This window comes from Panthera onca, chromosome E3 (genome assembly GCF_046562875.1).
Source record: "Panthera onca isolate mPanOnc1 chromosome E3, mPanOnc1 haplotype 2, whole genome shotgun sequence".
Classification (NCBI taxonomy): domain Eukaryota; kingdom Metazoa; phylum Chordata; class Mammalia; order Carnivora; family Felidae; genus Panthera; species Panthera onca.
The window spans coordinates 5,056,634-5,071,797 of record NC_138354.1 but is presented as its reverse complement, the minus strand read 5'-3'; the positions used below and the strand labels follow the sequence as shown (position 1 = coordinate 5,071,797).

At 48.9% G+C, this 15,164-nt stretch overlaps 1 protein-coding gene across 2 annotated transcripts in view; it reads right to left on the bottom strand.

Moving 5' to 3' along the window:
- The window catches only part of CYTH3 (cytohesin 3), a 175,789-nt gene that overhangs the window by 64,160 nt on the left and 96,465 nt on the right, over positions 1–15,164 (bottom strand). The window lies entirely within an intron of this gene.

Genomic DNA, 15,164 nt, shown 5'->3' with positions numbered 1-15,164 from the left:
TTTTTCCATATCCATGGGCCAGAAGAACATACTCAACGTGCCCTCTAGTCAGGCTCTGTTCAAAACACTTGGCTCCCAATATGGGGTATTTTGGAGGGAGGGAAGGGGTTGGAAAGAAGTCTTTGTAAGAAAAGAATCAAGTTCTCAAGTTCATGTGGGAGGGTAAGATTCAGGGGTCAGGCCACACTCAAAGAGCTAGGCTGGTAGCAAAGAGGTCCCCCCACCCCCACCCCCACCAGATGACCTTAAAAATCAAAAATGAACGGTTTTAAAGCAAGTGGAGGAGGCGGGAGAACTTCTTGTCTGCAACCAAACCATGCTCAACTTTAACATTTAGCTTTTGGAAATCCGGGCTGTTTCCCTCTGAGAAGTGCCCTCCCACCACCATCCAGATCCACAAAAGGATTCCCTCACCCCCGAGAACACTCTATTTTTGAAAATGTAAAATGCACCCTTTCCTTTACAGGAGACTTCCTCCTTCCATTCTGTCGTATCTTCTTCTTGCCCTTTATTCCTTCGATGGGAGAAGTACCTAATTTTGTGAGACATCTTCACTGGTAACTGGTGAGGCCCTGAGGACACAGTGACAGGAAAACGGTGCCGAGCGAGCCCCTGCACTCTGAAGGCTCCGGGAGTGCGCACACACGGGACACAGAGGGCCATTGTCTACGCACATATCGACCACACGTTGTCAGAGCAGAGTAACAGATGTTTAACAGCTGTCCAGCAACAGAGTAAAACAGAGGAACAGAAGGTAAAACCTGAATTAGCCAAGGAAAGGGTAGGGAAACCCAAGAAGGAAATACAGTCATTAAAGTCAGAAAGAGCACCCAACTACCCTGCCTTGCTTCTCCGGTGCGCCAGCATCCACAGTCAAATACATAAAAGCAGTTACATCTGAATTTTCCACGCGGTCCAAACAATGATACAACATTTCTACTTTTAAAATGCAGTGTTGCCGTGGGGTGGAGGGCGCTGGGTGGCTTAGCCGGCTAACGGCTCAGGTTACACTCTGTCACTGTTGGTGACTTCAAGCTCCTCATGGAGTTCCTTCCTGACAGCGCAGACCCTGCTTGGGATTCTCTCTCCCTCTTTCTCTGTGTGCACGCGCTCTCTCTAAATAAACAAACTTAAAAAAAAAACAAAATAAAGATAAAACACAGTGTCGCCAAGGAAGACCCCCAGAACAGCCAACTGTGGGTCCACGGCCCAACTCCACCCTTGTAAGCCTTGTACAAACTATTTAATCTAGTTAAGCCTCAGTTTCTCACCTGAACCACGGGGGCTCATGGTGTGTACCTCAAGGATTCTTTTAAGAGTTACAAGTGAGCTAACGTTCCAAATGCAAAGCGCCTAGTGCAACATTTGGCACATAGGAGAGGATTAGCAACTGGGAACCGGGAGCGCTGTTGCCGCTGTTATTGTTATTACAAGTAATTACTATTAACATCCTTCACCTAGAAACTCACAAGGAGCAGTTTTTCCTTCTTAAAGGGGAGCCTCAGGCACCGAAAGCTAAAAATACCCATTGTACCCAGGGGGTTAGGAATGACTTCTTGGGGGGTCTCTTTGGATCCATGGAGAGAATCCAATGACTTAGGCAAACAGACCCCCCCCCACACACACACACACACACAGAGAAATAGTCAAAAATAAGAACTTGGAACCCCAATTCCCCCTCTACTCCATTAGCCACCAGAGTGAAGGAAAGCTGCGTGTCTGGGAGGACAGAAGTCACGACAGAAAGACGGCTCCTCACACACAGTGCAATTTCCACGGCAGAAGTGTGATGGCCACAAGGCGTGCACACCCGTGCCACGCGGCACCGCACGGCCACTCAGCGCCCACGTGTGGAAACGGAAAGGGTGCGAACATACAGAATCCTGTTTGTGTTTTGAAAAATGTACATATTCGCTCACAGAAAAGCCAAGTTTCACAAACCAAAATGGGACACCGGTGGAATTATAGGTGATTTTAACTCTCCTCTTTGTCCTTTCCTAAAAAATGTTAAAGCCTTTATTTTTTCAATCAGGTAAAAAAAAGAAAAAAAAACAAAAACAAAAACAACCCACACGTCTACTCCCATCGAGAACTAAACGATGACTCTGGCTACACAGTTATCGTGCACCATGTCACGGCTCCATCACCTGCTTCCCTCACAGCCGTCGTCCTGGCAGGGTCTCCACGCTCCCCTGCAGGGGCCCCGCGCCTCCTTGGGGTCCTGTACGCCTGCCCCCCCACCAACCACACTCTGGACGTGCTTTCATTTACCAAATACGCTGAACACCTGCTCGCTCGCAGGCTCGGTGCGCCGCAGCAGGGGCAATGCGTGGTGAACGAATAAACCAGAAAGCTCTGCCCAGCTTAAGCCTTCTGTCCAGTAAAATGGAAAGACTGCATTTCCATATACACACGGTTGTTAGTACAAAACACCCCAGAAGTTCTACGAGGGGAAAGAGAGAGTAACAGAGAACTCAGACTGAGGGTTTGGGAAGGCTAATAAGGAGGCAACACTCACGTGGACACCCAGAGGCTGAGGAGGACGGGTCAGGGAGATGGGGCATCCAGGCGCGGGGAACAGGATGAACCCCAAGACCCAGAGCTCTGCAGGAAGTCAGACACCTGCTCACAGCTCACGCGACGTCCCGACAGCGTCTGTCAGGGAGAGGAGCCCAGCGTGGTCTCCCAAGGAGCTTCACGCAAATGGCCTCTGCAAGCCCCAAAGCAAGGCTTGCTCCTATACCTGGAGCAGACCCGTCCCTCAGGTAGTCACTCATTCACGTTAACCATGCTGTCGACACCTGTTTCGAATCGGCACGCCCCTTTATCAATTTCAGTAAGAAATACAGCCGCCAAACACAGGTGGTCCTCGAGTGCACACTACTGCACTCTCAAAGAACCGGTCACAGGTACAAGAACACCAGAAATTAACAGGACCGTCTCACTTTCTCCCAAGCGCGGAGCCCACTTCTAACTGGCAAACTGCCACGTGATCAAACCAAGAGGGAGGAGCTCACAGGACAGTTTAAGGGCATAGGGATCCTGGCCTGAGGCCCCCATCTGGCCATATGGATGGCGGCTGAGGGACAACCTAAACCACGCTGAGCACATGGCCTGGACGGGCCTGTGGCTCCAACTGCCCAGCTTCCTTCGGCTGCGGTCAGTTCTCTGGCTCTCCAGAGGTCCAGACGTCTGTGACTTCCCCTGCATCTTTCCAATGATGTCCTTATGCACTTAAACGAGCTACTCACTTGCAGTGATTTGCAACCAAAACCCCCAAGCAGTGGGTCTGCTTCCGGGTGTCAACCGTCAGCTGCGGGGTCCGGCCCTCCCGACCCCCTGCCTACCTCCCTGCCACACTACATCTCCGGCCACTCGAGGCCCATGTCCCAGGGTCTCTCCCTTCCCTGGTCCATTCCGTCTCAGTCTTCTGGTACCTCACCCAGGAATCCTCCTCCTTCCCAACCCCCTTAAATATTACTGCTCCCTGAAATCCACTTTCCTCACCCTCCACTGCTCTTGGTTATCCCCACGCTGTGACTATCTCGTCCGTCTCCTAGCTGTCGACTCCTCTGGTATATCCAACTGCCCACCGGACGCCTTCACCAGATGATGCATGGATACATCAACAGGTCCAAAAATTAACCCATCATCTTATCCCCTACACATTGTTCAACTGCATGCCTCGATTCAAGCCTTGGTAATAAACCGCCTTAGACACGCTGCAGATTTGCTTTGACTTATCCCCAAGAGGTCACCAAATCCTACCAATTCCGCCTCAGTAACGAGTTTGTTCTGTCTAATACAGCGTGCCCATCTCTACATCTGTAGCCCGGGCTTCTACCCCAGGTCAAAACCTTATCAGTAATCCAGCCTTTATACTACAGTTATCTTTCTCCATCACAGGGCCGACAAAGTCACCTCCCTGAGCACAGAGCCCCAGGCAGCAACCTTTGTCAGGTGTAGCGGGAACCTGGTGAGGCAGCTCGCACGTGTTCTAGAGGCCACCGAGATCTGGTAACAGGGAGGGTTCTGGGAGCCAGCCCTCCGGTAGCTAGGCAATATCAGGCCTGTAGGAACCCAGGGCCCTGGGGAAGAAAAAAAAAAAAACAAAAACTCAAGTATGTTCCAGGTTCTGGCCGAGGGTTGCCTTCCTAATAACTCAAAACCCACTTGTCAAACGTGCATCTGGGCCGAGAAGTCTCTAGGAAGGAAGGGAGACAGACCCTCATTCTTTCCTGGTGGAAGTTCAAGGGAACCTTGAAGCCGAGGTCTGCTGGCAAGCAAGGATGCCAAAAGCCCCCAAGAGGATGTCACCACAGGTGACTCAGGCTCCACATGGAGGCCCGGATGCTCGAGGCAAGGGCTGGTTTTCCGCACAGCTTGTACGGAAGACTGGAAGCCCCTGGGGACCCAGGGAGCCTGCCAGGCAGGTGTGCTTAGGGAAGAACAACGGAGAACGAGAGTGCTGACCAAGGGAGCTGTAACTCTCTGTTCTCATAGCACGGGGCCGAATCCCACTAACCCTTGGGATTTCAGGAATCCTTGGAGTTCTCCGGGGCAATTCCTAGCTCACAAAGAGTCATCCTGAAACAGAGAGCGGAGTTCTTAATAATCAGGAATGAGAGGGCTGGCAGGATTTGTTGAAACACGAGGGACGTGGCCCAAGCCAGTGAGGAAGGTCGCCCCATCATCCATGGTTCTTCACCACTTACTCAGAAAAGACCGAGAGCCTCAGACGCATCATTCAAGCATCTCTCATCACATCCTTGGTGAGCTTTCCAACTGGCTCTCCCACCAAACCAGCAGCCACACCGAATGCTCGTTCCCTGAGTACATCACGCTTCTCCGCCACGTATGTGTCCCCTCCCCACCTGCAGACAACCTCTCATGCTTTACGGCTCCATCACCGCTTGTCCCACGACGTGTGCCCTGATACGGGTCAGAACGGTGTCTTCCTACGGATTTCAGCGTCACCTGCTCTCTGCTTGACAACGGCCTTGCACTTGCCCCCGTACCCCTCGTCTCACGAGCTATTTCCATCTTCCCCACTACGCTGCTGGAGAGCCACCGTGGGTCATTCCCTAGGTCTCAGAAACCCACCACGGGCTCTTTCTTACACGTGGTAGTCACTTCACAGGCACTACGTTGAAACAAAAACTAAAACGCCACGTGTCAGGAACACGGTAACACAAGAGCTGGTGGCTAATTTACATGCGTCTTCATCTCAGGAAATCCAGTACGGCCATCAGGCAGACCAGCCCCAATGGGGCGTGAAGCTTCCTGCTTTTTTCTCTCCACCCCTCTGTACCACCAAAAATAAAGCCTCGCATTAAGGAAAACGAGTAAAGGGCGGGATGTACAAATCTACCACTGTTTAAAGCAATTTTGAGATGTCTGTATAGACAGGATTTGCTGTCGCTTAAAAACCAGACCTGCCCAGCCAGCTGAGGATATCCCTCCACGGTCGAAAATGCCTCCAAGACTAAAAGCCTCAGCAAACCTGACTTCCTGATACTTTTTGGTGGGGGGAGTGGAGAGGACGGTTTCAGGCCAGCGGGCCAGTTTAACTTTCTTTTTTCAACTAAATACTCTAGGATTACCTCCTAAGCATGAATCCTAAGGTTTGGAATCTTAAACTATGCCACGCCGACACAGACAGGGGTTGAGGAATTCTGGAGATTACATTAATGGCACACAACCATTTCTTCGGATTAACTTGCAGCCTCCGTTCTTCTGACAGTGGTACGACCACCAGCTACTTACTGGGCGTGGCACCAAAGAGGACACTGAAACCGAACTCCCCCACTACTGTTCAAAAAAGATGACTCTCTAGGGGCGCCTGGGTGGCTCGGTCGGTTAAGCATCCGACTCCTGATGTTGGCTCAGGTCATGATCTCACGGTTCATGAGTTCAAGCCCCACGTCAGGCTCTGTGCTAGCTTAGGATTCTCTCTCTCCCTCTCTCCGCCCTTCCCTCACTGGCTGCCCCCTCTCCCTCTAACGTTTAAAAGAAACTTTTTAATAAAAAATTTTGAATAAGTAAATAAGAAGATTCTCTTTAACACAAACAAAGCTTCATACAAAAGACAAGTTAATCAAAACAGTTGCCTCAAGGTCAGTAGTCGAAAAGCCAGGACCAGCTTCTGACTACTCTGAGGAGGGGGGAGGAGACACCCGACGACATGTTGACATGTTTCTTTGCTCGACAGCGCAGAGCAGGCTTGTGTGCAAGCGGAGGAACACTGGGTGAGAAGCGGCTCAGAAAACTGATCCGAGGAGCCACGGGTGGCACAGGAGCCGCAGGGCCAGCACCCTCCGGTTCCCTTCAGGGAGTGCGGCCTCCACAACCCGCCCCCGCCCCCCACCCAGGGCAGAGGCTGGAGCTGGGTGGCTTGGGGGGGGGGGGGGGGGCGGGGCTGGAGGCACAGGTGGGGCCAGATCCCACAAGCAGGGCTGCAGGCGCAGTGTGAACTCCAAACGGGCTTCTTCCAAGGACAGCCCACGCCACGCCCCCATGAATGAGGCTCCGGAAGCAGCCCTGGTCGAGGCCGTTAGCCAGAAGCAGCACCCACCTCTCGGCCACCTTGTTCTCTGGTTTCCACTGGAAACACGGTTTTTATTCCCACAGGAGTTCCTGCCACTGAGGAAGTTCCACTTCTGTGTTCTACGCAGGAGTCTGACCACTTACAAACGTAACTCACTTTCTTCCTATACAAAGTCTCCGGACTCGGCCAACCTCCAGGGACAGCAAGAGTGGCCAACCTGAGAGAGAAGGGAGGATTTAGCCACCCCCCTGATGTTGGTCCTCTATTGCTAGAACACGGGCCTGCCCGTCAATCTGGCTGAGATGTTAGCAGTGAGGACCGAGTCGGCTGGGGGCCGACACACCAGGGTTCTCATGCTAACAGAAGAAAATACATCTGAAACATCCGATACAGACTTTATACTTTGTAAATCCCCTCATTCAAACCTAGGAACACGTCTGCTGAACCTGTTCCCACCAGAATAACAAGAGGCCGCTCATCTGTGAAGACTCGATTGCTTCCTTTTTAAACGAATTGCTTTTTACGTTCATTTCCATGAAAACAGCGCTGTGAATCTTCAAATCTACTTAATTGCTTCATCTGTAACCCAAAGAACAACCCTCAGGCTCCCGTTCAAACCTCATTCCACCTTTCAGGTGGCTGTTCAAACAATTTCCACTGAAGAAATTCTTCTCTTTCAAAAAGAAGAAAAGGACTGAGGGGGGAAAATTGAAGGGCTGAAGAGAAATGACTACTAACAACGCGACAAAGTTCCGTAAAGACTAATGAAAACAGCATGCTCAGCAAGGAAATTCGAACTAAAGCATGGGGAAGAGCACACTGAGTAAGCAGAAGAGCAAGTTAAGAAGAAAGTGCTTTCTTTGGTGACACGATTCTGTGGGACACTCTAATGATGGACACGTGTCATCATCCATCTGTTCAAACCCACTGAATGTACGACACCAAGACCGAACCCTGAATGTAGACGATGGGCTTTGGGTGATACTGACAAGTCACTGCAGGCTCACGGTTTGTATGTAGCAAGGGGACCACTGCCGTGAGGGGTGTCCACACTAGGGGACAGGTGGGGACAGCAAGTAGACAGGAAACCTCTGCACTTTGGGCCCAATCTTGCCATGAACTTAAAAGTGCTCTAAAAAGTAAGGTCTATTTAAAAGTGAGGGCAGGGGAACCAGCCCTTCCTCCCTACTCTCCTCTGTGGTCTCTGTCATCAACCACCATCAACCATGGCAACATGTGAAGCTCGCTCCCCTCTCCCCACTGCCCTTTCTTCTTTGATAAACACATATGCTCCCAGTTTAACCATCATCTCTACTCAATGGCTTCCAAATCCCGATTTTTCCCTGTTATCTCTCTCCTAAGCTCCAAGCCTACATCTCCATATGGAGGGCTCACTAGAATTTCAAAATGATCACTTCCAAAACAGAACTCATGACTCTCTCCCTTCTCTCTCTCTGCTCCTCTCGGCCCCTCAAAATAAATAAACTTAAAAAAGCAAAAAACAAAAAACAGAAGTCACAGGCTAATGCCACTGAGAGACTAAAATCATGAGAATACAGCCTGGAAAGGAGATAAAATTATCACTTGCCAAGGAAATGACCATATCAGTGGAAAACTCAAGAGAACCAGTTGAAATATCTATGTTTCTGGGGCGCCTGGATGGCTCAGTCAGTTAAGTGTCCAACTTCAGCTCAGGTCATGATCTCCGGGTCTGTGAGTTCAAGCCCTGCATCGGGCTCTGTGCTGACAGCTCAGAGCCTGGAGCCTGCTGTGGATTCTGTCTCCCTCTCTCTCTACCCCTCTCCCACATGTGCGCACACACTCACACGCTCTCTCTCTCTCTCTCTCTCAAAAATAAACATAAAAAAAAAAAGAAAAAAAGAAAAATCTGTTCCTAAAAACAATAAATCAGGGCACCTAGGTGGCTCAGTCAGTTAAGCATCCGACTCTTGATATTGGCTCAGGTAGTGATCCTGCTGTCCTGAGATCATGAGTTCGAGCCCCACATTGGGCTCTGCACTGAGCAGAGCCTGTTTGAGATTCTCTTTCCCCCCTCTCTCTGCACCCCCCCCAAATAATGAAGTTAAAAAAAATAAATTAGGGGCACCTGGGTGGCTCAGTCAGTTTGGTGTCGGACTTCGGCTCAGGTCATGATCTCACAGTTTATGAGTTCAAGCCCCGTGTCGGGCTCTGCGCTGACAGCTGGGAGCCTGCTTCGGATTCTATGTCTCCCTCTCCCTCTCTCTCTGCCCCTCCCCTGCTCACACTCTCCCTCTCAAAAATAAATAAACATTTTAAAAATTTTTAAATAAAAACAATAAAACAATTTTATAAGCTAGTCCAGGCGCCCCAAATAATTAGTTACATAATAAACAGAAAAGAGTACTTCAATGGCAACAGCAGAAAGACATTAGATATCCATAAATAAATTTAATAGTAAGTGCACAAAAACTTAAGGAAGTGGAAGGAAAACTTGAACATGCCCTTGAACATTAACAGGTTTGATCCAAAGGCATACCATGTTCTTGGATAAAAAGATGCAACATGAAAGAGGTCATTCTCCCCAAGGTAATCTATAAATTTAATGCAATCTCAACACACCAGCTGTTTTATTTTCTGTTGGCAGACTAGCAGATTCTAAAGATCCTAAGTTAAAACGAGCAAACAACAGCAGCACCTGGCTGGCTCAGTCAGAGTGTGGGGATCTTGATCTCAGGGTTGTGAGTTTGAGCCCCCATGACACTGGGGGTAGAGATTCCTTAAAAATAAAATCTTAGGGGCGCCTGGGTGGCTCAGTCGGTTAAGCGGCCGACTTCGGCTCAGGTCATGATCTCACAGTCCGTGAGTTCGAGCCCCGCGTCAGGCTCTGTGCTGATGGCTCAGAGCCTGGAGCCTGTTTCGGATTCTGTGTCTCCCTCTCTCTGACCCTCCCCTGTTCATGCTCTGTCTCTCCCTGTCTCAAAAATAAATAAAAATGTTCAAAAAAAATTTTTTTTAAAAATCTTAAAAAAAAAAAGGACAGCCAGGAAAATTCTGAAAAGGAAGAAAAATGTGGGGGATAAGACTAATCCTGATACTAAAATATCATCTGCTGCATAAGGAAAACCGGGAGAGGTACTGGCCTAAAAAGAGAGACCAAGGGAACAGGAAAGTAAGACCGGTAAAGGCTCAAATCAGATGGAAATTCAGTATATGATAAAGGCAGCAAGATAAAGATCACCTTTTTAATAAATGGTGTTGAGACGATACAGCCTTTAGGGAAAAAAGATACAACTGCATTTATACCTTAACCATACATGAGGATCAACTCCAAATCTCCAGAGATTAACTCTAACACAAAACAGATAACATGGGCAAACTCCTTTATCATCTTGGAATGGGGACGTCCTTCCTAAGCAGGACTCCAAGTTCAGACACCACCAAAGAACAGAAATGAACACCTTTGCATAAAAACCTCTTCCTCACAGCAAGACGAAACAAAAATATCAAGCAAACCAAAAAGTCAGAAGCAAAGTCACAAGAGAAACGGCAAATCGGGAGAGAACATTTGCAATCCGTGGGAACTAGTTCCTCTAACTGACCTTCTAGAAGCTGAAAAGACCAAGGGCCCACTAGATAAACCACCAGATGATGAGAAAAGCTAATGAGAACCTGACAAGCTCCTTCTGACCCATCGGGCTGAAGAAGGTCAGCATCCGCTCTCAATGAGGCGTGGGGTCCAGCAGTCTCCAGCGTGGCTGGTGAGAGGCAAAAATAAAAAAACATCTACCAACATTTCAAATTCATTTTCAACATTCAAATTCATTTGGCCCAGGAATCCCTCTTCTGAAAACCTCTCTCTCAGATACATTTGCAAATAAGTGGCATATTCCCAAGGCTACTCACTGCAACATAGTATCAGAGGATCAGAACAACACAAGCGCCCACCAGCAAGGTGTCTGCGGAACAAAGTGGCGCATCCACACAACAGAGTATCAGGCAGCTGCTTAAAGAAAGTGAGAAGACACCGATCAGAGCAGCTAAAAGGAACAAGTCAGGAAACAACAGATACTAGCGAGGCTGTGGAGAAACGGGAACCCTCTTGCACCGTTGGTGGGAATGCAAACTGGTGCAGCCTCTCTGGAAAACAGTGTGGAGGTTCCTCAAAAAATTAAAAACAGAATTACCCCACGACCCAGAAATAGCACTACTAGGAATTTACCCAAAGGATACAGGAGTGCTGATACACAGGGACACACGTACCCTAGTGTTTATGGCACCACTTTCAACAATAGCCAAATTATGGAAAGAGCCTAAATGTCCATCAACTGATGAATGGATAAAGAAGATGTGGTTTATAGATACAACGGAATACCACTTGGCAACGAGAAAGAACGAAATCCTGCCATTTGCAGCAACCTGGATGGAACCGGAAGGTATCATGCTGAGCAAAATAAGTCAGAGAAGGACAGATACCTTATGTGTTCACTCATATGCGGAACTCAACGGAAGAACATGGGGGAGGGGGAGGGGAAAATAGTTACAAACAGCGAGAGGGAGGCAAACTATAAGAGACTCTTAAATACAAAGAACTGAGGCTGAGGGTTGATGGGGGAGTGGGGGAGAGGGGAAAGTGGGTGATGGGCATTGAGGAGGGGACTTGTTGGGATGAGCACTGAGTGTTGTATGTAAGCAAAGAACCACAGGAATCTACCCCAAAACCCAAGAGCACACTTTACACACTGTATGTTAGCCAATTTGACAATAAATTATACTAAACACAAAGAAAGAAAGAAAGAAAGAAAGAAAGAAAGAAAGAAAGAAAGAAGAAAAAGGAAAAAAAATCGCAACTGAGGCCATGATTAGCAGGGACAGGTTGGGGGGGGGGGGGATAAAAAAAAAAAAAAGGAAGAGCTTTAGGTACCAATAGGTAAGGATTACCAGGAAATTAAATGAAAAAGACAAAGTGTAAGAGAAAGCATCAGTAAGAATTTACACACATACTTTTTTTTCTAGTAACCTCTACCTCCAATGTGGGACTCAAACTCAACCCCAAGACGGTCTCACGCACACTACAGACTGAGGCAGCCAGGCGCCCCTGCGTTTCTTATTATAATTGCATAAACAAACATCGTAGGGACAGACAAGAAGCTCACTTCCAAGAAGCAGGATGGGCAAGAGAATAGGCTCCTGTCTGTTCACACGAGTGCAATAAACAACCTTTCTGCAAAGGAAGGGAGGGAATGCAGCAGGGACACTTCCCTACACACGAAGAAAAGCACCCACAGCCCAGGCGTGTTCCCGTTTCCAATAAAGGAGGCCCAAAGGCGGTGAGCTCAAGAACTGAGCAAGAAGCTCCCATCGACAGTAATGCTCAGTCATGCTACATCACCACCATGCCCGCTTTCTCCCAAACTCCTTCCCGGCCCTACAACTCCCGGAGGCTGCTGCCTCCCGCCCTGGGATTCCAGACAGAACCGTAGGCACCAGTCCAGCCCCCAACCAGACGACTGGGTTCCTGTGAGTGAGACCAGAGTCCATGCAGGCTCCACTCTTCCCATCCCTGTGCCTGCGGGCAGGTCCCTCCCGGGGTAGCTGGCGTAAAAAGATACAAGCCTAGCCCACTGCTGACTCCAGGTGCTCCAAAAATGCTCCTCCTCCCCCCAAAAGAGCCACAAGCCAGGCCTGAGGAATTAACTAGAGAGGAGAGTTTCCAGCTACCGACAGGAGAAAGCAAGCTAGCTGCTGCTGAGCCGGCCGGGCCGGGCCGGGGCGGGACGGGGGCGGGGCATTACTGTCGGTGAGGAGCCAGCTTCCAGAGGGCAGCACCTGGCCTAACCGGGTCTGGCTCTGAGGTCTGACCACTACTAGCCATCAGTGACGGCCAAGCTAAGGAAGCACAGGCTTCAGGATCCAGCACTTGAGGGCCGTCTGGCACCCTGGCCAGGCCCCAGCAGCGTGCCTGCTTGTCACCACTCGGTGCACTTGAACCTCCAGCACGCTGGACTGCATGAAGACCACTTTTTGGACTCCACCTGCTCCTCTCCCCCTGGCAGGGGTGGGCATTCTGCAGATCCAGGAGGACACTGCCGTGCAGATACACTCAGCCTGGGTTCCCGTGGGATAGAGACGCACAAGGCCTTCAGCCGCCTCTGGGTTAGCCGGCCCGGCCCAGATGGACCAATGACTTCCGGGAAGACTCCCCCCTCTGCCCCCCTGTACCTACTTATGCGGCAAAAAGATGAACCAACGTATGATTAAGGCTGGTGGTTTCATACGAGTATGTCTCCCAGGGCCCAGCACCAGAAACGAGGGTGATGGACGACAGAGTCAGAAGGTTGTCTGTGGAAAATTTTTCCATTCGTCGGACGGGTAAATTTTCAAAGAGAAGATCTGATTCTCCCCAGTCTTATCAAAATGGAAACTCTCTGTTAGGAAACTACTTGGTGATACAACACGTAATAAATAGACCATCTCTGTTCCCCTTCCGTGTTAATTGTGAGACATTTAGGAGAATTCCCACACTTACAGGTTTTAAACCTACAGTCCTAAACTAGCAAGCCCGTGCTGAACCTGCATACTCGGTCAGCCCAATAAATCAGACGCATCTCACCCGGATGAGGTCTGGCTGTTCCAGACTTTACAAATGAAATGACACACAAAACTGCCAGCTAAGCAACAAAACAGCCCCAGGAAACACATTTTCGGGTGAACATACTCATCTACAAGTCATGATTAACCGGTGGAGCACAAACACAACCTCAAGGCAATTTTTAAATGCATTCCAATCACTGTTGTGTATGATTTCGGAATAATTCTATGTTTTATCATTCAAAAAAATCAAACATGATGGCCACTCTGATGACTAAAATACACTTCTCAGATACACTTCATCCATGGTTCCTGAAAACGCTTCAGAGCCATAAGGGGAAATGAGTGTCTTGTTGTTAACGAAGGTGACTCTTAGACCTCACCCGAGGGCACAGGCTGGTTGCCAGCAGGACCGACTGTGTGACCAGAGGGCTGGGACTTTAGGGTCCCCATTCTTCATCACCTGCAGGGAGACGGGTGAAGGTTGAATCAGCCAATGGCCAATGATTCATCAATCACAACCATGTAATGGAGCTTCCATAAAAACCCCAGAGGACAGTTTCTTGGTCCTTTTCAGGGAGCTTCCACACTTGGGGCATCAGGGCCGCGGAGCCACACCCCAAGTTCCATACCCCAGGCTCCCCCTTCGCTGGGGACCTCGCCCTACATATCTCTTCATCTGGCTGTTGATGCCTATCCTTTATCATGTCCCTTAATAACCTAGTGAACCTAGGGAACTGTTCCCCTGAGCTCTGTGAGCCGCTCTAGCAAATTAACCGAGAACCTACAACCTACAAAGGGGACATGTGGAACCCCCAGGCTGTAATGGGTGGATGAGAAGCTCAGGTGACAGCCTAGAGCTTACCAATGGCCTCTGATGTGGAAGGAGCAGTCTTGTAGGACCAAGCCCTTAACCGGTGAGATGTGATGCTGTCTCCTGGTGGACAATGTCAGAACTGAGCTGAATTCCCAGACACCCCTGCTGGTGTCCAAAAATTGCCTGGTATGTGGGACCAGGAACCTGAAAAACTGGTAAAATCCAAAACCAGAAAAACAAGACTGGGGAAAGCTTCAAAATTAAAAAAAAAAACAAACAAAAAAAAAAAAAAAAAACCTTGTATTACAATGGAAACTTAAAACTGATGACTGAATTTTTTTTTTTTTTTTTTTTTTAAAGTAGGCTTCATGCCCAGTATGGAGCCCAGAGCAGGGCTTGAACTCATGACCCTGAGATCAAGACCTGACCTGAGATCGAGAGTTGGACACTTAACCGAATGAGCCACCCAGGCACCCTTGATGACTGACATCTTAAACTTCCCAAAATTACCAATCATGAAACAAATGTTTTCATTCAACCATCCTAGAAGAAAGACTGAACTATCTTTCCATGCTCTTTACAGTAAAGCATGTTCCAAGATTACTGTCCTGTCATGTGAAGAGATCTTCAATCAGCTAGAGGAGGCAACCCAAAACATGGGGGGGTGGGGGGTACTATACAGTCTTTGCAAGAATAGAAAGGATTGTATGACTTTTCTGTGTTTTGACTTGTTTGTGGGTTTTTTTAAACTTACAAGCTGTTGTGACGTCTTTTTCATTCTAAGTAAATTTTCACTTTGATACCCAATTTTGCATCTTTTCCTTAAAGAGGGCATTCTAAATTGTAAGGGTTTCAGGCCCCAAGGACACCAGCCTCTCCAGCTCACCAAGATGCACCCACCAGGGAAGTCCAGGGCTTTCTCCTCTTCCCGTCTTCAGTCTTCCTGGGCCTTGGAAGGTTCGCCTTTGAGAAAAGGGAGGGAGGGGGTGGCCTCCACTCCAGACCACCCCCCCTTACCTTATCTCCTGCCACACCACCACCCTTCCCAAGCCTTTCCACCTCACAGACCTTCCTGAATCTGTGTACAAATACTCCAAAAAACAGTACAGGGATGAGTCACAGAGGACCCAAATTTCTCAACAAATAAACTCTGCAAAATGGACCATCTCCCACCAACCCCTCCCAAAAAGGGCATTTGCTTCTTAAAGATTTTCCAAAATGTGGGCCTAA